The 26,166-nt window shown below is 43.9% G+C and overlaps 1 protein-coding gene across 3 annotated transcripts in view; it reads left to right on the top strand.

Moving 5' to 3' along the window:
• The first annotated feature begins 5,828 nt into the window (after positions 1-5,828).
• LOC145352624 (E3 ubiquitin-protein ligase pellino homolog 2) overlaps positions 5,829-26,166 on the top strand; it is a 211,450-nt gene continuing 191,112 nt past the window's right edge. For all 3 annotated transcript variants that reach the window (XM_080202754.1, XM_080202758.1, XM_080202757.1), the window contains exon 1: positions 5,829-6,032. The gene's annotated coding sequence lies outside the window, so the exon portion shown is untranslated. The remainder of the gene's footprint in view (positions 6,033-26,166) is intronic.

Below are 26,166 nucleotides of genomic sequence, written 5' to 3' on the forward strand. Positions count from 1 at the left end.
GGAACTTTCTCTCTCAAAAGGCAACAGAAGCAGAGTCTTGGAATATTTTTAAAGGCAGAGCTAGATGCATTCTTGATTAACAAGAGGGTGAAAGGTTATTGGGTCTAGGCAGGGATATGGGGCTAAAGTTACAATCATCCATGATCTTACTGAATGGCAGAGCAGGCTCGTGTATCAGAGTGGCCTACTCTTGTTTGTAATTCAGATGTTCATTTGTATGTGCCATTGACCACATGACATGATCACTTAAATTAGCTGACAGCCCAAAAGTTACATTGCTTGGATCAAGAGCAATCTATGGCTGTGGGTTAATTGGACATTGTGATCCAAGTGGCCATTTTGGGGCCCTGGCAGATATTACACTCTCAGTTTTCAGGGTTTTGACATTATTTTGCATGTTCAGCTACAGCCTTGCTTTTGAAAGCAATCTGTTAATGGTAGCCTGAGAAATTTTGGAATAAAAGGCACAATCCCAGAATTGCCTTTCTTTGGTGGGTTTATACATTGGTCTAGTCATTGCTACTGGTGAATGCAGCAAACATGAGCTATTAGTCCATAGTGTTACCAACCCCAACTCATGGATTTCTTCAAATCAAAGATGAAGAGTCATCTGCCTCCATTGCCTTTACCTTCCTCCACCAGCCCAGAAATATGAGAATGATGTATTTCTGTGCTGTAAACTGCAAAATTTGGGAGGCGGAAGCGGACATCGATAGGAGTTATAAGGAGATAGTCACTCCTAGAAATGAGTCTCGGGTAAATGCCAGGAAGAGGGGAAAGAAGCAATTGGGGGGACAATCCCCTGAGGCTGTTCCCCTCCAAAATAGGTTTTCGGTCCTGGAGGCTACAGTTGAGGAGGAATCAACTGGGGATAGCCAAAGGGAGCAGGTCTCTGGAGGTGAGCCTATTGTGAAAGCTCAGGTGGTTAGGGGATGTAAAATATTGGGCCTAGTGATTGGGGACTCCACAGTTAGAGGGACGGATAGGAGAGTCGGAGGTAATGGGAGGGACTCAGGGCTGGTGTGTTGCCTACCAGGGGCTGGGGTCTGGGATGTATCGGAAAGGGTATTCAGGACTCTTAGGGGAGAGGGAGATCAACCCCAAGTTATAGTTCATGTGGGGATGCATGACATAGGGAGGTTAAGGGAAGGGGATATTAAGCAGAGATTTATGGAATTGGGGTGGAAACTAAAGGCCAAGTCAGAAAGAGTGGTTATCTCCGGACTCTTGCCTGTGCCACGGGATAGTTTAGAGAGGAATAGGGAGAGGGAAAGTTTGAACTCGTGGCTGAGGGGATGGTGCAGGAGGGAGGGGTTCAGGTACTTGAGCAATTGGGGCTCATTCTGGGGAAGGTGGGACCTCTATAAGAGTGATGGGCTGCAGCTGAATAGGAGGGGAACCAATATCCTGGGGGGTAAATTTGCAAAGGCTATGCAGGGAGGTTTAAACTGATTCAGAGGGGGGGTGGGATCCTGAGTAGAGGGGGTGAAAGTGAGGGGGGCATAGATGGGGACTGCAATGCATGGCATCGCGGGGGTGGGGCGGAGCAGGGTTTGAAATGCGTATACTTTAATGCAAGGAGTATTCGCAATAAAGTAGATGAACTTGCAGCGTGGATCAGTACCTGGGACTTTGATGTTGTGGCCATTTCAGAGACGTGGATAGACCAGGGTCAGGAATGGTTGTTGCAGGTTCCGGGGTTCAAATGCTTTAGTCGGAGTAGAGAAGGAGGTAGAAGGGGGGGAGGGGTAGCATTATTCGTCAAGGATTGTGTCACAGTGTCAGAGAGGAAGTTTGATGAGGACTTGTCTGTTGAGGTAGTATGGGCGGAGATTAGAAATAGGAGAGGAGAGGTCACCCTGTTGGGAGTCTTTTATAGACCTCCTAAAAGTTCTAGAGAGGTTGAGGAAAGGATTGCGGAGACGATCCTGGTTAGGAGTGAAAGTAATAGGGTAATTGTTATGGGGGACTTTAACTTTACTAATATTGATTGGAATTGCTATAGCTCTAGCTCGTTAGAGGGGGCAGTTTTTGTACAAAGTGTGCAGGAAGGTTTTTTGACTCAGTATGTTGATAGGCCAACTAGAGGTGAGGCTATATTGGATTTGGTGCTGGGAAATGAGCCAGACCAGGTGCTGGACTTGGAAGTTGGTGTGCATTTTGGTGATAATGACCACAATTCGGTTACGTTCACCTTAGTGATGGAAAGGGATAGGCATGAACCTCGGGTCAGTAGTTTTAGCTGGGGGAAGGGTAATTATGAGGCTATTAGGAGAGAATTAGGAAGCATAGGTTGGACTAGGAGACTACAGGGACTGGGAACGTCCGAAATGTGGAGTTTTTTCAAGGAGCAGCTACTGCGAGTCCTTGATAGGTATGTCCCTGTCAGGCAAGGAGGAATTGGTAGAGCTAGGGAACCGTGGTGCACTAAAAAAGTTGATTCGTTGGTTAAAAAGAAAAAGGAGGCTTATGTCCGGATGAGACTTGAGGGCTCAGGTAGTGCACTAGAAAGCTTTAGATTGGCTAGGAGGGAGTTGAAGAGTGAATTAAGAAGGGCTAAAAGAGGACATGAGAAGACTTTGGCTGATAGGATTAAGGAGAATCCTAAGGTGTTCTATAGGTATGTTAAGAACAGAAGGTTGGTTAGGGCAAGATTAGGGCCAGTTACAGACAGCAGAGGGAAGTTGTGTGTGGAACCGGAAGAGATTGGTGAGGCATTGAACCAATATTTCTCTTCGGTGTTCATGCAGGGGGACACGAATGTAGCTGAGGAGAACACTGGGTTGCAGGGGTGTAAACTAGACAGTATTGCAGTTGATAAGGGGGATGTGCTGGATATTCTTGAGGGTTTGAAAATAGATAAGTCCCCTGGTCCGGACGGGATTTACCCTAGGATTCTCTGGGAGGCAAGAGAGGTGATTGCAGAGCCTCTGGCTCTGATCTTCAGGTCGTCGTTGGTCTCAGGTATAGTACCGGAAGATTGGAGGATAGCGAATGTTGTCCCATTGTTTAAGAAGGGGAACAGAAACTTCCCCGGGAATTATAGACCGGTGAGTCTTACTTCTGTTGTGGGCAAGGTTTGAGAAAAAATTATTAGGGATAGGATTTATAGTTATTTGGAGAGTAATGAATTGATTGGAGACAGTCAGCATGGTTTTGTAGTGGGTAGGTCGTGCCTTACTAACCTTATTGAGTTTTTTGAGAAAGTGACCAAAGAGGTGGATGGGGGAAAGGCAGTTGACGTGGTATATATGGATTTTAGTAAGGCGTTTGATAAGGTTCACCATGGTAGGCTTCTGCAGAAAATACAGATGTATGGGATTGAGGGTAATCTAGGAAATTGGATCAGGAATTGGCTAGCAGGTAGGAGACAGAGGGTGGTGGTTGATGGTAAATATTCGTCATGGAGTTCAGTTACGAGTGGTGTGCCTCAGGGATCTGTTTTGGGGCCACTGCTGTTTGTAATTTTTATTAATGATCTGAATGAGGGTATAGTTGGGTGGATTAGTAAATTTGCTGATTACACCAAAGTTGGAGGTGTGGTAGATTGTGAGGAAGGGTGTCGTAGTTTGCAGGGTGACTTAGACAGGTTGCAGAGCTGGGCCGAGAGGTGGTGGATGGAGTTTAACGCGGAGAAGTGTGAGGTAATTCACTTTGGTAGGAATAACAGATGTGTCGAGTATAGGGCTAACGGGAGGACTCTGAATAGTGTGGATGAACAGAGGGATCTAGGTGTATGTGTACATAGATCCCTGAAAGTAGGGAATCAAGTAGATAAGGTTGTTAAGAAGGCATACGGTGTCTTGGCGTTTATTGGTAGGGGGATTGAATTTAGGAGTCACAGCATCATGTTGCAACTGTACACAACTCTGGTGCGGCCGCACTTGGAGTATTGTGTGCAGTTCTGGTCCCCACATTATAGGAAGGATGCGGAGGCTTTGGAGAGGGTGCAGAGGAGGTTTACCAGGATGTTGCCTGGTATGGAGGGGAGGTCCTATGAGGAGAGACTGAGGGATTTGGGGTTGTTTTCGCTAGAAAGAAGGCGGCTAAGAGGGGATCTTATTGAAACATATAAGATGATTAGAGGTTTAGATAGGGTGGATAGTGATAGCCTTTTTCCTCGGATGGAGAAAGCTAGCACGAGGGGGCATGGCTTTAAATTAAGGGGGGGTAGTTATAGGACGGATGTCAGAGGTAAGTTCTTTACCCAGAGGGTGGTGAGGGATTGGAATGCCCTGCCTGCTGCAGTTGTAAATGCGCCTAGTTTGGGGGCGTTTAAGAGATCCGTGGATAGGTTTATGGATGAAAAGGGATTGGTTTAGGTTAGAGGGTCATTGTTTTTTAACTGGTCGGCGCAACATCGTGGGCTGAAGGGCCTGTTCTGCGCTGTAATGTTCTATGTTCTATGTTCTAAATGTCATATAAAATCATACATTGCCCAATGAGGAATCAGAAATCCATAAAGGATCTTTCAGTGGGTAAGAAATTGTCAGCTTGTCAAAATTGTTGCTATTAAAAATGATTTGATCTTCAGTGGAGCTGGCCTATCAGAGCATTTAAACAGTTCAATAGAGTTGATGCTACAGCTAAAGTCTGGTTCACATCCACATTACATTAATTTAAAACCAACTTTCCAGAAAACAAGAGTAGAAGCATCAAGAACAGAAGTAATCACGGTCAATGGATTTTTTGGTTCAATCAGTGTGGCAGAGAGGACAGGAGGAAGAGAAGTCCATGTCACCTCATAAAAAGCTCCCCAACATTGCCTTTCACGATCAAATAATGCATCTCTAACCACTCTGAGTCTATGTTGCAGTTACAGATTTTGATATGATTTATTATTGTCACATATATTGGGATACAGTGAAAAGTATTCTTTCTTGCACGCTATACAAAGCATAACGTACATAGATTACACAGAGAAGAAAAGGAGTGCAGAATCTGGAGTTACAGTCATAGCTAGGGTGTAGGGAAAAATCAGCTTTATATATGGTAGGTCCATTCAAAAGTCTGATGGCAGCAGGGAAGAATCAGTCAGTATGTGATCTCATATTTTTCCGATGGAAAAAGGTGGAAGAGGGTATGTCTGGGGTACATGGGATCCTTGATTATGTTGGCTGCTTTTCTGAGACAGCAGGAAGTGTAGATGGAGCCAATGGATGGGAGGCTGGTTTGCGTAATGGACTGGCCTTCGTTCATGACCCTTTCTTAAGTTCATAACATGTAAGTGCAGAATTAGGCCATTCGGCCCATTAAATCTGCTCCACCATTCCATCATGGTCGATATGTGCCTCGAACCCATTTTCCTCCCTTTTCCTCATCACCCTTCAACCCATTACCAATTAAAAATCTAACTCCTTCTTAAATTTACTCACTGTCCCAACATCCACCGCAATTTGGGGTGGCAAGTTCCACAGATTCATAACCCTTCATAGTTTCTCCTGGTCTTGGACAGAGCAGGAACAATGCCAAATGGTAATACATCTGGAATGGACGCTTTCTATGGTGCTTCTGAAAAAATTGGTGGGATTGATTGCAGGGATAGCTGAAAACTGGTTTTAAAAAAAGTGTCACTACGTCTCTGGGCATGTGGAGATTGAGTTTTAGGCAGTATGTATTTCCAGCTGTAGTTTACCCCGCGCTAATACAAAAGCTCACCCGCCAGCAGTTCATGAAGTGCTTGAATTCAGAAAGTGAAGCTCTTGTATAGTTTCAGCCTCGGTGCCAAAGGCAGCCGACCTAAGAGGGGCTGACCAATCAGTAGTGTAGATGCAGCTTGACGCTGCTGTTGGGTTGAGGGGCTCCCCCTCTCTCATTTCCTGCCTTGTCACTGACATGTTGGTTTCAAGACAACTCGCCCTGAGCTGCTCCCGCTCTCTGACCATCGCTCGCCAAAAGCAGCTATAAGCTTACAGCTCGCCAAAACCGACACAGGCTTCTGCAGCCGACAAGTTGCTGCTCACCTACCTTGGCAGCTGAAACCAGTGCAGCAGAACTTTCCACCCTCCTGGCCCCAGCCTGACAGGCCTTCAGTAAGTACAGTTTCTATCAAACACAGTTCAGGGCACAGCTCTCTCGATCAGATGTTTAGCAAAAAAAAAACCATTCACAGACACAGATTTGCATAACAGTTGGCTTGGTTTGTTTTACTTTCGTTGTTTGTTCAGTCCCCTCGCACTTTAAAAGAAACAGCAATCATCTCGCTTATTTTTCATATAAGACCATCGAAGAATTACAAACGCGTTTTAATCATTTTAGCCGGGCATTTCCTGTTACAATTATAGTGGGAATAATTTCCAGTTTTTTTTTCCCTTTGGATTTGCAACTCAACCCAGCTGTAGCAGGGGCTGATTATTGGCCACCTCCATTAGAGGGTCCAGTAAATGTATCAGTGTATTCCTTAAAAAGTTTTCGGTTAACAAGGTAGATCGAGTCAATGATTAATTCAAGGAAAAGAATTAAGCGTCTTTTTTTAAAAAAAGTAACCCCAAACGGTTTGACATGAATTCATAACAAAACGTTAGATTTCAGTATTTCACAATAGGTTTAACAATGTGTGCAGACCGGAAAACATGTGGAGAATCCCAGTTTGGGGAATGGGGTAGGATACTGTGGCGTTTCCGGACAAATAGCTTCCACTATTTTTGAATACGGATTTCCTTTCCGCCTTTCCTGAAACTCTGGCTTCGTGTTCTCAGGCGGTGTTTTCGGAAAGTGTTTCTCAAGCTACTCTACCATGCAGTGCATCACGTAAGACTCTGATCCAGTTCTCGATCAGTATGTCCACCCATCTACGCTTCACAGCAGCTAGTACTGGAATTGCTGACTGATTCCCATCCCCGAGGGCTGAGGGCAATTCTAGCATTCCCAACTACTGCTTTGGTCGCCACATACAAAAGCAGCAGTAGTAGGAGCAGGAATAGGTTATTCGACCCCTTGAGCAGGCTCAGTAAGATAATGGCTGATCTGAGACCTAACTAAATAAACCTACCTTTGCCTCACAGTCCCTTTGAAAATGAAAGACCAGCAATCTCAGTTTTAAAATTAACCAATGATTTCGCATCATTTGTCATTTGTGGAGAGAATTCCAAACTTTTTCCAACCTTTGCATGTTTTATAATTTCACTGGTGAATGGTCTAATATTTAAATTGTGCTGCTCAGTTCTCAAGTTCCTAACTAACAGAAATAGGCATGGCGCGGTGGCATAGTGGTTAGCACTGCTGCCTCACAGCACCAGGGATCTGGTTTCAATTCCTGGCTGGAGTCATTGTCTGTATGGAGTTGCCTCCAGGTGCTCTGTTTTCCTCTCAATCTGAAAGATGTTCTGGCTAGGTGCATTGACCTGAACAGGTGCGCAGTGTGGTGACTAGGGGAATTTCACAGTAACTTCATTGCAGTGTTAATGTAAGCCTTAGTTGTGACTAATAAGTAAACTTTAACTTTAGTTTCTCATGATCAACTCAATGACCCTTAATAGCTTGAAAACTCTGATCAAAACGCCCTTTACCATTTGAATTGCAGTGAGTACAACCTTAGTTTCTTAAAGAAGTTGGAGTTCAGGAGTTATTCTAATAAACCTAATTTACTATTCTAATAACATAATAAGAACATAAGAACATAACATAAGAAATAGGAGCAGGAGTAGGCCATCTAGCCCTTCGAGCCTGCCCCGCCATTCAATAAGATCATGGCTGATCTGTCGTGGCTCAGTTCCACATTCCCGCCCTCTCCCCATAACCCTTAATCCCCTTGCTTATCAAAAACCCATCAACCCGCGTCTTAAAAATATTTAGCGAGGCAGCCTCCACCACCTCAACGGGCAGAGAATTCCAGAGGTTCACCACCCTTTGAGTGAAGAAGTTCATCCTCAACTCCATTCTAAACTGCCCCCCCTTTATCTTGAGGCTGTGCCCCCTAGTCCTACTGTCCTTTCTGAGCGGGAAGAGTCTCTCCACCTCTATCCTATCCATCCCATTCATCATCTTATACGTCTCAATGAGATCTCCCCTCATTCTTCTAAACTCTAACAAGTACAAGCCTAGTTTATTCAGCCTCTCCTCATAGCTCAACCCCCTCAACTCCGGTATCAGCCTAGTAAACCTCCTCTGCACTCCCTCCAAGGCCAAAATATCCTTGCGTAAGTGCGGCGCCCAAAACTGCACACAGTACTCCAGCTGCGGCCTCACCAATGCCCTATACAGCTGCAGCAAGACCTCCCTACTTTTATATTCAATCCCCCTCGCTATGAAGGCCAGCATCCCATTCGCCTTCCTGACCACCTGCTGCACCTGCAGGCTGGGTTTTTGCGACTCATGCACAAGGACCCCGAGGTCCCTCTGCACCGTCGCCTGCTGCAGTTTTTCGCCACGTAAGTAATAGTCCTTCCTACCGTTATTCCTACCAAAGTGGACCACCTCGCACTTGCCAACATTAAATTCCATTTGCCAGTTCCTGGCCCATTCGCCCAGCCTATCTAGATCCTTCTGCAGACTCTCCACACCCTCCGCGCAATTTGCCGTTCCACCAATCTTGGTGTCATCAGCAAATTTCGACACCATACACTCGGTTCCCTCCTCCAGATCATCTATATAAATGGTAAATAGCTGAGGCCCCAGCACCGACCCCTGGGGCACTCCACTAATCACCGACCGCCAATCCGAATAGCACCCATTAACCCCCACTCTCTGCCTCCTATTTGACAACCAATCCTCTATCCACGCTAACACCCTACCCCCCAACTCCATGCCCCCTTCTGCAATAACCTCTTGTGAGGCACCTTGTCAAACGCCTTCTGAAAATCAAAAAAGACCACATCCACTGGCTCTCCTCTATCCACTGCCCTAGACACATCCTCATAGAACTCCAATAAATTTGTCAGACACGACTTCCCCTTAATGAAACCGTGCTGCGTCTGCTCTATCAAGCAAATCCCCTCAAGATGCCTCGCTATTTCCTCCTGATGACGGAGTCTAACATTTTACCTTCAACAGACGTTAAACTACCCAACTAATAATGCACCCCCTCCAAGGCCAATATACCCATCCTAAAGTGCGGTGCTTCGAACTTTTTCAGCACTCTGGTGTGGTGTAATCAGGGCTTTGTTTAACTGAACCGTGACCATTTGTACTCAATTTCTCTAGAATCACAACTTGGTGTTGTGAGACTTCTTATTATTTCTCTAGTTGTAAAGGCTATAATTCCATTGGTCTTGTTGATTATTTCCTGTACCTGATCATACTATTTTCATGATGTACGTATCAAGGCCTCCAAGTCTCTTTGCACCTCACTGATTCTAGCTTCACATCATTTAGTAAGCGCACTGGGACCTGGTTTCGATTCCTGGCTTGGGTCACTGTCTGTGTGGAGTTGCCTCTGGATACTCCGGTTTCCCCTCTGTTTCTTTGGTGACCTTGTGTTTGCCTACATTGGAATCCATTTGACACAGTATTGTCTATTCACGTAATCTATCAATCTTTGTATATTTTTGCTTAGAATATCTTTGTTTCAACTGCAAATTTAGACATGTAGTTTTCTACCCTGTCCTCTTAAGTCGTCAATGAATTCAAGTTGCCTTAATGAGAAATTATTCTTAGTAGACAATTTATCAGATGACAAAGTCAGTGGTAACAAACAAGGTGTCTCTTCAGATATTTTTTCCAAGTTTGCAGACAGTGGATAAGCAAGAGGATCCCATACCAGTTTCTCAAATTGGTGCAGTAATGCATGAATTTTAAATGAATTGGATGAAAGTCATTTTTGGAATAGCACTTGCGTAGTTTGAACTGCTGATTCACAATTTTTACCTTGTTAGTTTTTCACAGGAATACACAAAAACTCGAATTAGGAGCAGATGCGGACCATTCAACACCTCGAGAATGATCTGCCATTTGATCTGATTGTAGTCTCAACGCCTCTCTCCTGTTTTCCTCCCATGATCCCTGATTTTGTCGTCAATCAAAAATCTATCTAATTCAGCCTGGAATATATTCACTGACCCAGCCTGCAGTGATTGATGACTCTCTGAGAGAGCATTTTGCCTCATCAGTCTTAAGTGGAAGACCCCTGATTCTTAACTTGTAAGTCCTAGTTCTAGACACTCCCATGAGGGGAAACATCCTCTCAGTGCCTGCCTTGTCAAGGGAACCTGCTCCTGGGCCAGGCGAGACGCGCCATCAACAGGTCCAGGCAGCAGGCGATTGGGGGGGGGGGGGGGGCGGCGTCTATCCCGACTGTCTGCCCCTCTACCGTGGCTACATTCGTGGCCCGGTGTCCCAGGAGAGAGAGCATGCGTGTCCACGCACGCAGTTGATGCCTTCCATGCCCACTGGACACTGCAGGGGCTGGGGTGCATTATAGACCCCGATAATCACATTTTGATTTAATGTTTTAAGTTTTATTTAGACTTTGGTTTTGTTCGGGCCGTTCCCTCTTCCGTTTTGGGGGGCTGCCCCTTTTAATTTGCCCCTAAGTTAATTTGAGTTTGTTTACTTGTTTGGTGCCTTAAAAAAGCACCCCTTAAGATCTTATATATTTCAGTAAGATTCTTCACATTCTTCTAAACTCCAATGGGTTTAGGCCCAAACTTCCCTCAAAAGATAACCACTTCATCCCAGGAATCAGTTGGGCAAATCTTCCTTGATTGCAATGATATTCTTTTTTAAGTAAAGAGACCAAAAATAGTACACAGTACTCTAGATACAGCCTAACTAAGTCTCTGGATAGCTGTAGCAACACTTCCCTACTTTTATTCTCTGTTCTCCTTTCAGTAAACACCAACGTTTCATTTACCTTCCTAATTACTTGCCATATCAGCGTACTAACTTTTTGTGACTCATGTACCAGGGCACCCTCTGTCAGAGAGTTTTGCAATTTCCATTTAAATAGTATACTGCTTTTCTCTTCTTCTGCCAAAGTGGACAAGCTCACATTTTTCCATATTCTATGCCATCTGACAGTTTCTTGCCCATTCACTTAACCTATCTATATCCTTTTGTGGACTCATTGCACCCTGAGTGTTTTCAGTGTACACCTTTCCCTGATTTTAGTTTAAATATAACATTTCTGCAGAATTGTGCATTTAAGCTGGTATAGCTTTTCTCCACTCCTGCAGTGTTCCGGATCAGAACTACTTTGGCGATCATGAGAACATCAAGCGAAGGCACCATTGCTGATGTAACGTAAATTCCAGCTGCACAAGAATGATTGCTATCTTTGTGAAAAATGCAGCTGTTGACAATGTGTCATCGATCTATTTTCTGGAAATTTATCACATTTTTTGTTTCCATTCCTCCTTTCCTGTGCCACTCATTATTGAAGAAAAGCTAGTCAGCCCTTGCCAATGCCAATTTTTAACTTGCTCAAGAATTGCGCATGGCTGTGTGGTGGGTTGTTTCTTCCACATTTTTTTGTTTTAAAACATTTTTTAACCCTTGTCTCCTGATAAAACAGGCTGTATGGGAAATCACGTGCATGGATGATTGTGTGAGTGAATCCATATGGTACAAACCAACACAGATCTTTAGTTCTAGTAAACTGTTCTCCAAATACAACATCTCCATGTTGAAATTCTTGATTTGGTGAACAATTACGTACATGTTTTAGTACCTGTCCCTCAGGGTAACAGGATGATCAGCCTCTTATACACAAGCACTGCCTGAACTCATTTCTCGACTGGTCTTTCATGTTTTCAATTCTTCACTGATAATTTAGGAAAAGTTACCAGTGTAAGCTCTCATTGATGCCATGTTATATGGTGAAATCTTTTGGCCTTTCATTAAGAAGTGGATTTGAATGCTTTACTAGGCTGATGATGATAAATCTCACTTCATAAAAGGGAAGCCTGGTGGCAGTATTTTCTGTAGAGAACTCCAGTTCTGAGATAAAATATTAATTGAACAATAGATGTGTTGTACTACATATCTTGCTATTACATGACATTCCTACCCTGCTTGAAATCAACCTTTCATGTGTCCACTTCTCCAAAATTTCTGCAGAGATGTAGGTTACCTATCTGTGCTTCATTGACCTGAATAAAAGCTGGTGTTTTGGATGGGCTCAATGGCTGGTCTGATGCTGCCCAGCCCCAGAAACCCCTCCAGCAGCTGAATTCTGGCAAAATATTCACCCATATGTGCATCCTGCTTGGCTTAGTATTTACATTTTTACCTAAAGGCAGTGGAGCTACTCCAGGGTGTCTGTGCACAGCTCCTGTGAACATCTTTATTTGAGATGGCTGGGGGCAGGGGTGGGGTGGGCGGTGGGTGAGGGTGGGGGAATAGAGTTCCAGTGCTACCGTTTAGACCGGAGTTGAGGAGGAACTTCTTCACTCAAAGGGTGGTGAATCTCTGGAATTCTCTGCCCGTTGAAGTGGTGGAGGCTGCCTCGCTAAATATTTTTAAGAAGCGGGTTGATGGGTTCTTGATAAGAGAGGGGATTAAGGGTTATGGGGAGAGGGCGGGAAAGTGGAACTGAGCCACGACAGATCAGCCATGATCTTATTGAATGGCGGGGCAGGCTCGAAGGGCTAGATGGCCTACTCCTGCTCCTATTTCTTATGTTCTTATGTTCTTATGTTCTTCCAGGAACTAATTGTGATCGTGTGAAAACAACATTCTGTTGTGCATATTGTAATGTGGGCATTTGGTTGGAGTTGTTTTGATCAAAAAGTACCCTGTCCCAACTGCTGCCACTGTAAGGTTTTCCTTCAGCTTTAATCATAATTTGTTTATATGATTACAGTCTGTGTTTTAGAAATACACAGACAAGTAATATCAACCTTTCTGCTTTAGTTTTACAGGGCTATTAACAAAGATGAATTCATCTGGCTCTGAAAATATGTATTTTTATTTGGTTACGTTTGTTGTCTGAATCTATAAAAATTCAAAAAGCTGCAAAGAACAACATTTCTAGATTTTTGACACCACAAAAAAAGAGGTCATCCAGTGAGAACTGCCACTGAGATTAAGGAGCGAATTTGACAGAAATGCCTTCACGTGACAGTGCTGGAATACTCTGACACAGAGAGTTGAGATGGAGCCAGTTCATCTTTTAGTGGAAGAATAGATAATCATTTAAAGGAAAGGAAAATGCATCGCTCTGTGGAGAGAGCAGGGTGGTGCAATGGCTACAACTTAGGGTCAAAATGATGACCGTGACTTGCGTATGCTTTAAGGGCAAGTTGTGCAGTAATTTTGGAGGCTATAACAAGCAGGGTAGATCAGAGGATGTATTATATTTGAATTTTTAAAAGGCCATACAAAGAAATGTTGCGCTAAATAAAGGCTCATGAGTAGGGCTTATATATTTGCATGGATTGAGGATTGATTGAAGGACAGAAAATAGAGAGTAGGAATAAATGGACCATTTTTCAAATTGGCAGGCTGTTAATTGTGGATTGCCACACAGGTCAATGATTAGGCCTCAGCTATTTACAATCTACAATGATTAACTTTGAGAAAGGGACTGAGTGTCATGTAAGCAAGTTTGCTGTTAATACAATGTTAAGTGGGAAAGTAATTTGTGAGGAAAACAAAAAAAACTGGAACCTTCCTGCACCTGTGGTGATGGTTTTGGAAGCAGGTGAGAGTTGGGGGACAGCTGTGGGAAGGTTTATTTAGATAGCTATCTATATGGATAGTTGCATGTTGAGCTTGTTCCCTGATGTATTCCTGCTTTATGCTGGAGATGTGCTCCTACCAGAAGCAGGTTGCTAATCAGGGCAGTTACAAGGGTAATTAGCCCATACTTATCCATTGCAATGTGATCTTACAAATTGGATCTGCCTGTTCCTCAAGAGATGGCTATGTGGTGGAAGTTCAGAACCTCAAAACGTTGTTGAAGAGTTCAGAGGCTTGTGGCCAGATTGCTGTCTGCCTATATCAAAGCTCTGCCATTGAGGGGTAAAATCATGGAGACAGATGTCTCTGATGGCCAGATACAGTGGACTTCTCATGATGCAAATGGTGGCGGCAATATCTTCCTGCCAGGCACACAGGAACACACCCAGTAGACTCACACTGGGGACTTCAGGAGGCTATTGGAATGGACTACAATGCCCTGAGCTCCCACTTCCAGAACTTGCTAAGAATGGTGCTTGCGGAGGTGGCCTGTTGCCTCTTGGAAGATTGCCCCTGTTGGCAAAGCTCTCATCTAAGTGGGTCAGGGCCAAGAATTGGTCCCAACCCTCGATTATTTTCTATGCCTGGTAAATTCTGGCTAAATTGCCTACAGAAGGAGATACATAAGAACATAAGAAATAGGAGCAGGAGTAGGCCATCTGGCCCTTCGAGCCTGCCCCGCCATTCAATAAGATCATGGCTGATCTGTCGTGGCTGATCTGTCGTGGCTCAGTTCCACTTTCCCGCCCTCTCCCCATAACCCTTAATCCCCTCTCTTATCAAAAACCCATCAACCCGCTTCTTAAAAATATTTAGCGAGGCAGCCTCCACCACTTCAACGGGCAGAGAATTCCAGAGATTCACCACCCTTTGAGTGAAGAAGTTCCTCCTCAACTCCGTTCTGAACCGCCCCCCCTTTATCTTGAGGCTGTGCCCCCTAGTCCTACTGTCTTTTTTGAGCGGGAAGAGTCTCTCCACCTCTATCCTATCCATCCCATTCATCATCTTATACGTCTCAATGAGATCTCCCCTCATTCTTCTAAACTCTAACGAGTACAAGCCTAGTTTATTCAGCCTCTCCTCATAGCTCAACCCCCTCAACTCCGGTATCAGCCTAGTAAACCTCCTCTGCACTCCCTCCAAGGCCAAAATATCCTTGCGCAGGTGCGGCGCCCAAAACTGCACACAGTACTCCAGCTGCGGCCTCACCAATGCCCTATACAGCTGCAGCAAGACCTCCCTACTTTTATATTCAATCCCCCTCGCTATGAAGGCCAGCATCCCATTCGCCTTCCTGACCACCTGCTGCACCTGCAAGCTGGGTTTTTGCGACTCATGCACAAGGACCCCGAGGTCCCTCTGCACCGTCGCCTGCTGCAGTTTTTCGCCACGTAAGTAATAGTCCTTCCTACCATTCTTCCTACCAAAGTGGACCACCTCACACTTGCCAACATTAAATTCCATTTGCCATTTCCTGGCCCATTCGCCCAGCCTATCTAGATCCTTCTGCAGACTCTCCACACCCTCCGCACAATTTGCCTTTCCCCCAATCTTGGTGTCATCAGCAAATTTCGACACCCTACACTCGGTTCCCTCCTCCAGATCATCTATATAAATGGTAAATAGCTGAGGCCCCAGCACCGACCCCTGGGGCACCCCACTAGTCACCAACCGCCAATCCGAATAGCACCCATTGACCCCCACTCTCTGCCTCCTATTTGACAACCAATCCTCTATCCACGCTAACACCCTACCCCCAACTCCATGTCCTCTGACCTTCTGCAGTAACCTCTTGTGAGGTACCTTATCAAACGCCTTCTGAAAATCCAGAAAGACCACATCCACCGGCTCTCCTCTATCCACCGCCCTAGACACATCCTCATAGAACTCCAGTAAATTTGTCAGACACGACTTCCCTTTAATGAAACCGTGTTGCGTCTGCCCTATCAAGCAATTCCCTTCAAGATGCCTCGCAATTTCCTCCTTAATGACGGATTCTAACATTTTACCTACCACAGACGTTAAACTAACCGGCCTGTAATTCCCCGCCTTTTGCCTGGCACCCTTCTTAAACAACGGCGTAACATTAGCCGTTTTCCAATCCTCCGGCACTTCCCCGGAATCCAGCGACGTCTGGAAAATAACCACCAAGGCATCCACTATCACCTCCGCCATTTCTTTCAGAACCCTCGGATGCATTCCATCCGGTCCTGGGGACTTGTCCACAATCAGCCCCTCCAGTCTGTCGCGCACCACCTCTCTAGTAACAGTAATGTCATTAAGACCCTCCAGTCCTACCACCTTTCCATCGCTAACACCCGGCAAATTATTCACGTCCTCCTCCGTGAAGACAGAAACAAAAAAGTTATTCAAGACCTTAGCCATATCCCCATCCCCTACCACTAGGTCCCCTTTCTCATCCGCTAAGGGACCAACGTTCACCCTAGCCAGCCTCTTCCTTTTTATATATTTATAAAAACTCTTGCTATCCTTTTTTATATTAAGCGCTAGCCCAGCTTCATAGCTTCTTCTACCCTCCTTTATCAACTTTTTTGTCAATCTTTGTTGACATTTAAACCTTTCCCAATCCTCTTCTCGCCCACTGCTCTTAGCTACTCTAAATTCCTCCGCTTTTAATTTAACACTTTCCTTCACCTCCTTCGTTATCCACGGCTTATTACCTCTCTTCCTACTGTCCTTTTTAACCATCGGAATAAATTTCTGCTGAGCACCAAGAAAGATCTCCTTAAAGATCCTCCACTGCTCCTCAGCAGACCTACCTTCCAACGCGCTCCCCCAGTCCACATTCGCCAATTCTTCTCTCATCCTACCATACTCCCCTCTATTCAAACAAAGGACACGTGTCCGGGAACCCACTTTCTCCTCCTCCATCTGCAACAGAAACTCCACCATACAATGATCACTCTCTCCAAGAGGATCCTTCACCTCAAGGTCCCTAATTCTACCCGCCTCATTACATAGCACCAGATCCAAGATAGCTCGCTCCCTCGTCGGCTCCAACACACACTGTTCCAGGAAACTATCCCGGCAGCATTCCAAGAACTCCTCCTCGAGCCCACCTCGTCCAACATGGGTCGACCAATCAATATGCAGATTGAAATCCCCCATAACTACTGCCGTCCCATTCCTGCACGCCGCACTTATTTGCGCGTTAACAGCCCGCCCCACCTCCAGATCATTATTCGGGGGCCTATAGACGACACCCACCAGCGTCTTCCTCCCTTTGCTGTTCCTAATCTCCACCCACAACGATTCCACTTTCTGCTCTTTGGCTCCGATATCATCCCTTGCTACCACCTTGATGCTGTCCTTAATCAGCAGATACATTGAGTAAATAGGCTAGAAGGTGGCAAATGGAATAAAATGTGGGGAAGTGTGACTTTATTTTGGTAAGAAGAATAAAAAAAAATGTTTTTAAGAATTGATATAAAACTACTCAATGTTTGAAAATCCTTGTACATGAAACAGAGAAAATAAGCATGCTAGCAATTAGGAGGGCAGATAAGTTGGTCTTCCTTGCAAGAAGTTTTTAGCACAGGAGTGAGGAAATCTTGCTGTAAATTTATAGAGCTTTGTTGAGACCACACCAGGAGTACTGTGTGCAGTGTTGGTCTCTGCATCTTAGGAAGTCTATACTTGCCTTTGAAGCTTCACAACATTGACCCTGGGATGAGAAGGTTGTCCTCTGAGGACAGTCTTGAGTGAAATGGACTCATGCTCACTGGAATTTAGAAGAATGAGATTTTGAACTCATTGAAACATGGAAGATTCTCAGAGGCATTGACAACTGTAGTGCTGAGAAGCTGCTTCATCTAGCTGCAGAGTCTGGGACTGAAAATTATATTCTCAGAAAAAGGGTGGCGGTGTTTTGGGTGGGTTGGGTGAGGGAGAATGGCTATTTAGGACTGAGATAAGAAAATATTTCTTTGCTCAGAAAGTTGTGAACTTTTAGAATTCTCTATCCCAGAGGGCTGTAGATGCTGATTGTTGAGTTCATAGAATCATTGAGCCTGCACCGACAACAATTCCACCCTGACCCTATCCCCGTAACCCCATATATTTACCTTGCTAGTCCCCTGACACTAAGGGGCAATGTAGCATGGCCAATCAACCTAACCCATATACCTTTGGAGTTATAGTCATTTATAGAGATTTTTGGATACTAACAGAATTGAGGTTTATGGTAGGAAAGTGGATCTGATCAAAGATCAGCCATTATCTTATTGAATGGCAGAACAGATTCAAGAAGCCATATGGGAACCTCCTGCTTTGATTTCTTGTGGGCTGTGCGAAGCAAGATTGGATATGAAGATACCATCATCTTTGATTTCAGCTGGCTATGGCTTCAGCAATGTGAGTCCCAGTAGTGGTCAGCATTATCTCCTGCATGGCGCTTAGGATGCCCAGGTATACTTGTCTTTCTCTGGTTTTGCACCACCTTGTCCTACAACAGAGAGGGAATTGGGTCAGCGAATGTGGTATAGTCTGGTTTGGGTGTTCAGGCTATCATGGATGAATAGTTGGTAGCGCGAGGAATCTGAGTTATAGGTGTGAGTACAGTTGTGCTGTGTGTGAGAGTAGGTGTAGTTTATGAATCAAACAGAAAATGCTGGGAAATCTCAGCTGGTCTGACAGCATCTGTGGAGAGAGAACAGAACCAACATTTGGTGCCTGGATGACTCTTCAACAGAGCTGACATCCATGGCTAGGCCAGCATTTATTGTCCACCCTGAATTGACTTTGAGAAGGTGGTGGTGAGCTGCCAAATTGAAGTGCTGCAGTCCATATAGTGTAAGTATAGCTGAAGTGGTGGGTCAAAATCCTGCAACTACTGACATATTTTCCTTCTTCATTTACTGTGGTTTCCCATCCACCGTGGTTGACAAGGCTCTCAATCATGTTCGATCCATCTCCCGCGTCTCTGCTTTTAACCACACCCCTGCCCCCCTAGAACCAGAATAGGGCCCCCTATCCTCACGTTTCACCCCACTATTCTCTGCATTCAAAGGATCATCCTCCACCCATTCTCCCTGTCAGCATTCTGCAGGGACCATTCCCTCTGGGATCCCCTGATGAAGAAGGGCTAAAAAATACAAACAAACTCTTAAGATATTCAGAGTTATTGTTTTGAGTCTGTATGACTCTGTCTCCACGGATGCTACCAGATCTGCTGAGTTTTTCCAGCACTTTCTGGTTTTATTTCACATTTCTGACATCCGTAGTATTTTGCTTTTATCTTAAGATATTCCACATTTTTTTTATCACATTGGAGACGTTTGACATACAGCAAACGTAAAATCCTTTTTTCAGGGCCAGTAAAATGTTTTAGCAGCAATTATAAACTTCGTATACTGTTAACCTAATTTAACAAGGTGTGACTTTTTCAAGGTTTTTAACATCTAGACATAGAGTAGAAGTTTTCATTAATTCAGTGATTTCTAAGTGATTGCATTCTGCAGAACTTCAATAAGACATCTTTTTGGAAAAGCATAGAATCACCAACAGCAATTCCTGGATTTCTGTATTTAGTTGCGCGTGCATGGACTCCAGAAGTTGCTGACAGGTTTTGCCGTCATCACTTCTCTTCTCTGAAACTAATAGTTTCACCATTATTGCTGCTACAGAATCCTGACTCATGAGCAAAATGAGCCAGAGAAACCAATGACTGAATTTTATGGTATTTCTTGCTCCACTCCTGCCTGTTACAAAAGTCAGTTTCAAACTGACCAACTTTTAAAAAAAGACTATCCTGCAGCAATAACACGCTGGAGGTGGCCTAAATGAGCAGAACTTGGGCCTTCTGTTTCTCAGTGTGGCTCAGATTGGCTGACAACTCTGGCAGTCCCAGCAGTGCCAGAGCTCTGGGCACTGATGGTACTGCAGGCAGGCCCTGGATGGCAGGTGCGATGGATGAGGAACTGAGTTTTAGAGGCCAGGCAATGAGACCCAGAGAAGAGTATTATCTCGTGGGGATGCACCCCTGATGTGCCTACCAAAGGATATACTCCCTTCCTTTTAACCAGTTGGGCTAAAGAAACAGCCTGCCTATTCCCTCCCACATGACCATACCGACCATTTCATGGTGCATGGGCAGTGTAAAATATGAGTTCGTTGCCTATAGATTTTGGTTCCTACCTGCTTACTATTTCATGGGGTGTGCTTTTAAGAAATATACTTACATCATGTTTCTTGCAAGGGGTATGTTTAAAATTCAGCCCTGGTTTACAGGGTGCCAATTTGTCTGTAAACCAGAATGAGAATGCAGGAGAATAATTGGTTTCAGATAATGGGATGTTTGTTTTAATCTGAATTAGTGCATTTTCTTTATCTTGGTTTTTCTCCTGGGGTTTTAGAGTAGGATTTTGATTAGGTTGATTGACAGACAGTCATATGTTAGTGGGTGGAGCTAAGCTTGCAGGGGAACACACAGTTCTCTTTTAATTTTTAAACAGTGAGTTTCTTCCTGATCCTGAAAAAAGCAAGAGGTGTCTCTGCCTCTCTCCCTGGAGGCTACTGTTTTGGAGTGTCAGAAGACAGGTGCCTCTATCTGTTTGTCTCTTTCTATCTTCCCACAGGTATTCAAAGGCTTTAGGACAGTTAACAAGTAAAAACATGTAAGCCTGGGTTGTTTGCTATCTGGTTTTGAGGAGGAATTTAAGTCTATAAGAGGAATTATGCTTAAATTGGAACTAATATAGGTTAGCAGTTAAGAATTGTATATTGTGATGTTTAAATATTTCAATTGGTAAAAGTTAAGCTAATTCATTCATTGTAGTCAAACTGAATTGTCAAATAAAGTTAGTTTTGATAAAAGCTTCCCAGTGTATCAATAGAATCACACCTGGAGTGAAACACCTTATCCTCACACTAACGCTAAAATAGAAAAACCGTTAGAATCAAATCAGGCTTCACAACATTCTTTGGGGTTTCTGCTCTGGTATCTTAATGGGAGATTGAGTGGCCATTGAGTAGGAAGGTGGTGGACTAGCCACCTGTCATATTTTATACCCCCAACTCCATCCCACCCAACCAAAACCACACTCAGCACGGGGGCTGTACAATCTAAACCCAAATAATTCACCTTGGGTGTTACTGCTTTGGAGTCAGGCTACAGACCAGGAAAGGATTTACACCTGCTTTTTCTGGGCCCTCTTCTCCCTGCCTCTTTGACTACTCCCCAGCACCAACCTCTCTCCAGCTCTCCCAGATCCTGGGAGCCTTCTCCTCGGAAGGCACTGCCGGTTTCCTAGTGCAGCCATAACAAAGGCTCTCACCTTGTGTTTGTAGACTTTGTGACACTTATAACAATGTTGCCATACTAAGGACTTATCCCTACTGGAGAAAAACACTGGCAACCCCCAAATGCACCAGAACCTTCTAAACCCAAGGTGCTGTAAAACTCTGATGGAACTCTGACAACAGTTCTCCAATACCTCAGATCCTCTTCCTCTTGTGCAGCTGAACCTCAGGACACTGATGTATTTAGGGGTCTCCTGTATCATCACTGTTCTATCATTTTAGCTTTCATTTCTAGGCAATATTCATTTGACCAGTCTCAATTCCACAGTCTCAACTTTCAAGATTGTCCGAAGACAAGTGCCTCTCTATCTGTAGGTGTAGGTAAGCTTTTACTAACAAGTTTAGAATAATTAACTGCAAATCCTGTCACATAGTTATTCATAAACTACTGAAATTTATCTTCTGCCTCCACAGAATCTTTCCTCCATCTTTGAAAGTATGTATAACAACTGAAGGAAGAATATTGAGGGTTTGCGGGGGCACAACACAATACTAGAATGTTGCTTGACAAGAAGAAACAGAAATACAGAGAAACACTTTAAAAAAAATTGTATTTTCTTGTTAGAGTAAGAGTGCAACATGCTATAAATGTTTAATATTGTGGAAAAATGGGACAATGTAACTAAAAACAATCTGTTTTAGCAATTGAGAGTCTAGAAGGAGAGGCCATAGATATAAGATAAAATTTGTGAGATCTGGAACAAAGACCAAGAGAAATTTGTTTACACAGAGCGATGTGATGCAGTGGAATTTATTTCTGGGATTAGTGGCTGAGGCAGAAACTCTATTGATATTCAAGATTAGGTTGGACAAACAAAATGAAGGAAAATGTGAATAAATGGATGTGGATCAGGCCTGGTAAATAAGATTGTGGAGGGTAAATGTTGACATCAACTTGTTAGGTCAAGTGGCTTGTTTCTATCCTCTAAATTTTACATATTTCCATGACAGAGGATTTATGCTGGGATCTATTTTTATTTATCATGACTGGACGTTTCCAAGACTTGTGGAAAAATAATTTGCAGCAGAAAACATTCTTGTGCAAACCCAGCTGTTTAAAATGTTTTTGCAAACCAATTGCTGGTTTGAGAAAAAGAAGGCCAGACACACACAACTTGCTTGCTCATGTGAGAACTTAGATCGCTTCAGAATTGATATAACTGACCTTGGTTATTTCAGATTTCTCATTGTTCAAATATTGCAGTTTGGAAAATGAAGTAATTGAGAGGTCACATTTTTGGATTTGGGTTATAGTTTGAACCACTGTTCCTCCAATAGCTAAATTTGACTTTTGCTCATGCAATCATGCAAATGAGAAACAAACATTGGATAATTTGGGTTGTTATAAACAGTTGTTTGCAGATGCCTGCATTATAAAACATTTTTTTAATGGAAAGTGCATATCCGATACTGAAATATGTTTACAGTGTAGTGTAGACCAGGATGGGAGGAATATGTGTGTTACCTAACCTCTCTCTGCAGGACGTACTTTAAAAGTGTAATTTTCTCACCAAAATGGCCAACTGTTTACCTCTACTTTTGAACTCAGAGTAAAAGAGACTTCTCAGAATGATGGTTTATTGTAAACCAAAACTTCTTTTTAACAAGTTACAAGTACTGGTTTATACACAATTGTACTTGGGAAGTGTAACTATCTATCTCTGCCTAAAGAATTCCCACAGCGCGCACACAGACAAATAAAGGACAAGCAGATGAGTCTCTCTGTGAGGATGGGCATTATAAAATGAAGGATAAAGTTCACAGCGTCTCGACACTGTCGACCTGGAGTTCCCTCATGTGAAGATAGGCCACTGGTCCAAGTGGTTGTTTGGCAGCTCTTATCAACTGGTTGCAGCTTCGCAAATCTAAATGCAGACAGGTTACATGAAAATGAGGGTTCTGTGGCTACAGGTTGATAGCCCCACACAATGACAGGAAAGGTAGAGAGAGCACCAGTTAGGGCAGACTTCTTTCCTCAGCTTGTTTCTCAACAAGACTGCTTTCGAAATCGGATGGCTCAAAACTTAAGAGGGCGGACAATCTTTAAAAAAAAGGTATTCTAGAACACAGAATATTATAGTGCAGTACAGGCCCTTCGGCCCTCGATGTTGCGCCGATCTGTAAAACCGATCTAAAGCCCATCTAACCTACACTATTCCGACATCATCCATTCTAAATGTTGAACGAGCGTGAAAACAGGAGAGAACTGTGCCCATCGTGGGCGAGCTCCCAGATACAATCATATGGTACTTAGGGAAAAAAAGAGCCCAAACATGATTCTTGCCAGTAGGGGATTGAATGGAGCCTATTCATGCCAGAAAACTGGCTGCTGAGCTCTAGGGACAGAATTGCACAGGCACCCCGATCTCCTAGTGCTTTGGTGGGGACCACGTGATCCTTGTAGGTGCAGATCTTGACTGTTGGGAAGGTTGGAAAAGTGAGCCCAGATGATAGTGTCCGGGACTCACTTATTATATTTAGAATAGCTCAGAGCACGAAGCTGATTTTGTGAGCAATTTAGTGCTGGCAACACCCCCAAGGGTGAGAAACTGGGCACAAACTCACTTTTTCACTTCTTGCCTGATCTTACTGCTCACACACTGACCGATAGGACAAGCCATTAAGAACACCCTTTGAATCTTTGCTCTTTTCCATGTGATTTCCAGCAAGCCACTAGCCTTTGCCTTTTCATTTTTTCCCCCATCAATTAAATTAATTGCAGTGCAAAATAAATAACCAGATCTTCCTCAAATATTGTAAAGGTCAGGCGATGTATTGGAAAAGGGTTGCTTGTTGACAGTTTCAAGGTGAACATATGACTGTCATTTAAAAAAAATCCCAAGTCAGCAATCAAATGTGCGGGTAAGACTGTGTCCTTCCATTGTGTAAAAGAAAAATTCAGATTTTAGAGTTTTATTTCTAATAGTGAATAAAAAACATCATTATATAACAAATGAGGAATATCATTTACTGAAAATCTATACAACTTGCATTGCGTATGCATAGCATACTGAGAGTAGTTCTGGCTTCATGAAACTGGTGTTGGGGAATTTTTGCATGGCATGGATTTTTTTTTGAGTAGAAAATCTGAGTGACAGGCACAGGGGCCTTCCCACCATGGACTTATTTGGTTTGGGGACAGGAAAATGGCATGATCCTCTCCCACTGACCCCATCCCCAAGCAAACTTGCCATGGCACAAAGCACAAGATTCCATCCCCTGTCTCGGTCTGCTTTGTCCTGGGTTACATTTGTACCTTCACCCTCTGTCTTCTCTGTTTGTAGCTCACTGTTGCGTTTCCTGGCATGGCACCCATATCTTAACTTCCTTCCTGTTAATAATGGTTCTAGGTCAAGGGTCAGCTGGTCACATGCTCCAGCTTTTTATCCAGGAAATTTGCAATTGATCCCCTCACAGCTGATGCAAACACATAACATAAGAAATAGGAGCAGGAGTAGGCCATCTAGCCCCTCGAGCCTGCCCCGCCATTCAATTAGATCATGGCTGATCTGTCGTGGCTCAGTTCCACTTTCCTGCCCTCTCCCCGTAACCCTTAATCCCCTTGCCTATCAAAAACCTATCAACCCGCGTCTTAAATATATTTAGCGAGGCAGCCTCCACCACTTCAACAGGCAGAGAATTCCAGAGATTCACCACCCTTTGAGTGAAGAAGTTCCTCCTCAACTCCGTTCTGTCTCTTTCAAACATTTCTTTAAAAAGACAGGTTTTACAGACATGTCAAAGAAATGACAAATGTTCCTCCCAGTACTGCTTCCAGGTCAAAGATAATTACACTATCTTGTCAACACATGGTTTTAGAATGATACTATTCCAGGATATCTCAGTAGCACTTTGTTTTCTACGAATTGGGTTGTGAGTTTATTTCTTGCAAGAGATTGTACTTGTTTTACAAAACATGCTCCCCCAATTTTATAGTTCAGTCCCTTAACAGCTGAAAGTGTCATATGATTTAAATATAAAACACTAGCATTACAATCCCTGTGGGGAAACTGTAAACAAAATAACCAGTTTTTTTCAATTGACCTCCAAAGAAGAAATTACCAACAAGATTTGATATTTTGCAATTTTTATTTCAACATTAATCTGAATCAGCACTAAATTAAGGGTGAATTAACAGACAAATGATACTTAAAATGAAGAATCACAAGCATTTGCGTCACTCCCAGGACAAATGTGGCACTATGTTGCTATCTAGTTATACTATATACTGTTCTTTATTCGTTCGGGATAGGTCAACAGCTTTCATCTTTGAGATTCACGTGTCTGATTATTATCAGCAGAACACGTTTCAATGAACTTTGTCTCCTTTGGGTCATGACAATCCTGATGGTGTAGCTTGCCAGAGTTCTACTGAACTGGCAAAGCTTGTGTCTTGAGCTACCAAATAAACCTGTTGGACTTTTACCTGGTGCTGTGAGACTTCTTACTGTGCTTACCCCAGTCCAATGCCGGCATCTCCACATCATCCAATAACACCCCAGTTCTAGAAAAACACCCAGCAAATCTGGGATATTCACACAGCTTTTGAATCTTTTAGCCAGTTTGTATAAGAGCACTTGTCTCCTTTTTTGCCAAACAGAAAAACTGTCGTCTAGCTGACTGTCATTTGTTTCTTCCCCTCACAAGAATTCTTTATATTCCTCTTTCTGGGTGGATTCATGAGGGTCTCAGTCACTGGGGAGAGAGTCGGCAAACCCCTGTGTCACCTCTTTTTGGGAAGGCCTGGTGCATTTTATGCCACTTGAGCACCTGACAGGGTAGCAAAGGGCCTCTCCCCAAGATCAAGGACCCTGGCAGCAGAACTCTCACTGGCTGAGAACTGCCAGCCAATTAGAAGGCAGCAGCTGTTCTGTATTCAACAACATGGCGAGGTAGTTGCTACTGCTGGTCCTACATCCAGCTGACGCCTCCGATAGAGGAAGCGCTCAGGCACAGGTGAGTCTATGATGGTGGGAGGGGGTCTTGGAATGGGGTAGTGGGTAAGTGGGAGTGGTAGGTTGCCAGCAAGGAGAGGAGGGTAGCTTTCAGCAGACCCACTTTCAAATGCTGGCACCCTTGATCGAAACTCTTTGAACAAGGGTTTAATGGTTAGCTCCCTGATTGTGTTAATACCAGCAGTAGCAGGATGAGATCTTTTATTGGGCAATAAATGCTCACTGAAGGTCTTCAATTGATGTTGGGATAAGAAGGCCTTCCCTGGGCCTTCCC

This window comes from Carcharhinus amblyrhynchos, chromosome 14 (genome assembly GCF_965287045.1).
Source record: "Carcharhinus amblyrhynchos chromosome 14, sCarAmb.v2.hapA, whole genome shotgun sequence".
Taxonomy (NCBI): Eukaryota; Metazoa; Chordata; class Chondrichthyes; order Carcharhiniformes; family Carcharhinidae; genus Carcharhinus; species Carcharhinus amblyrhynchos.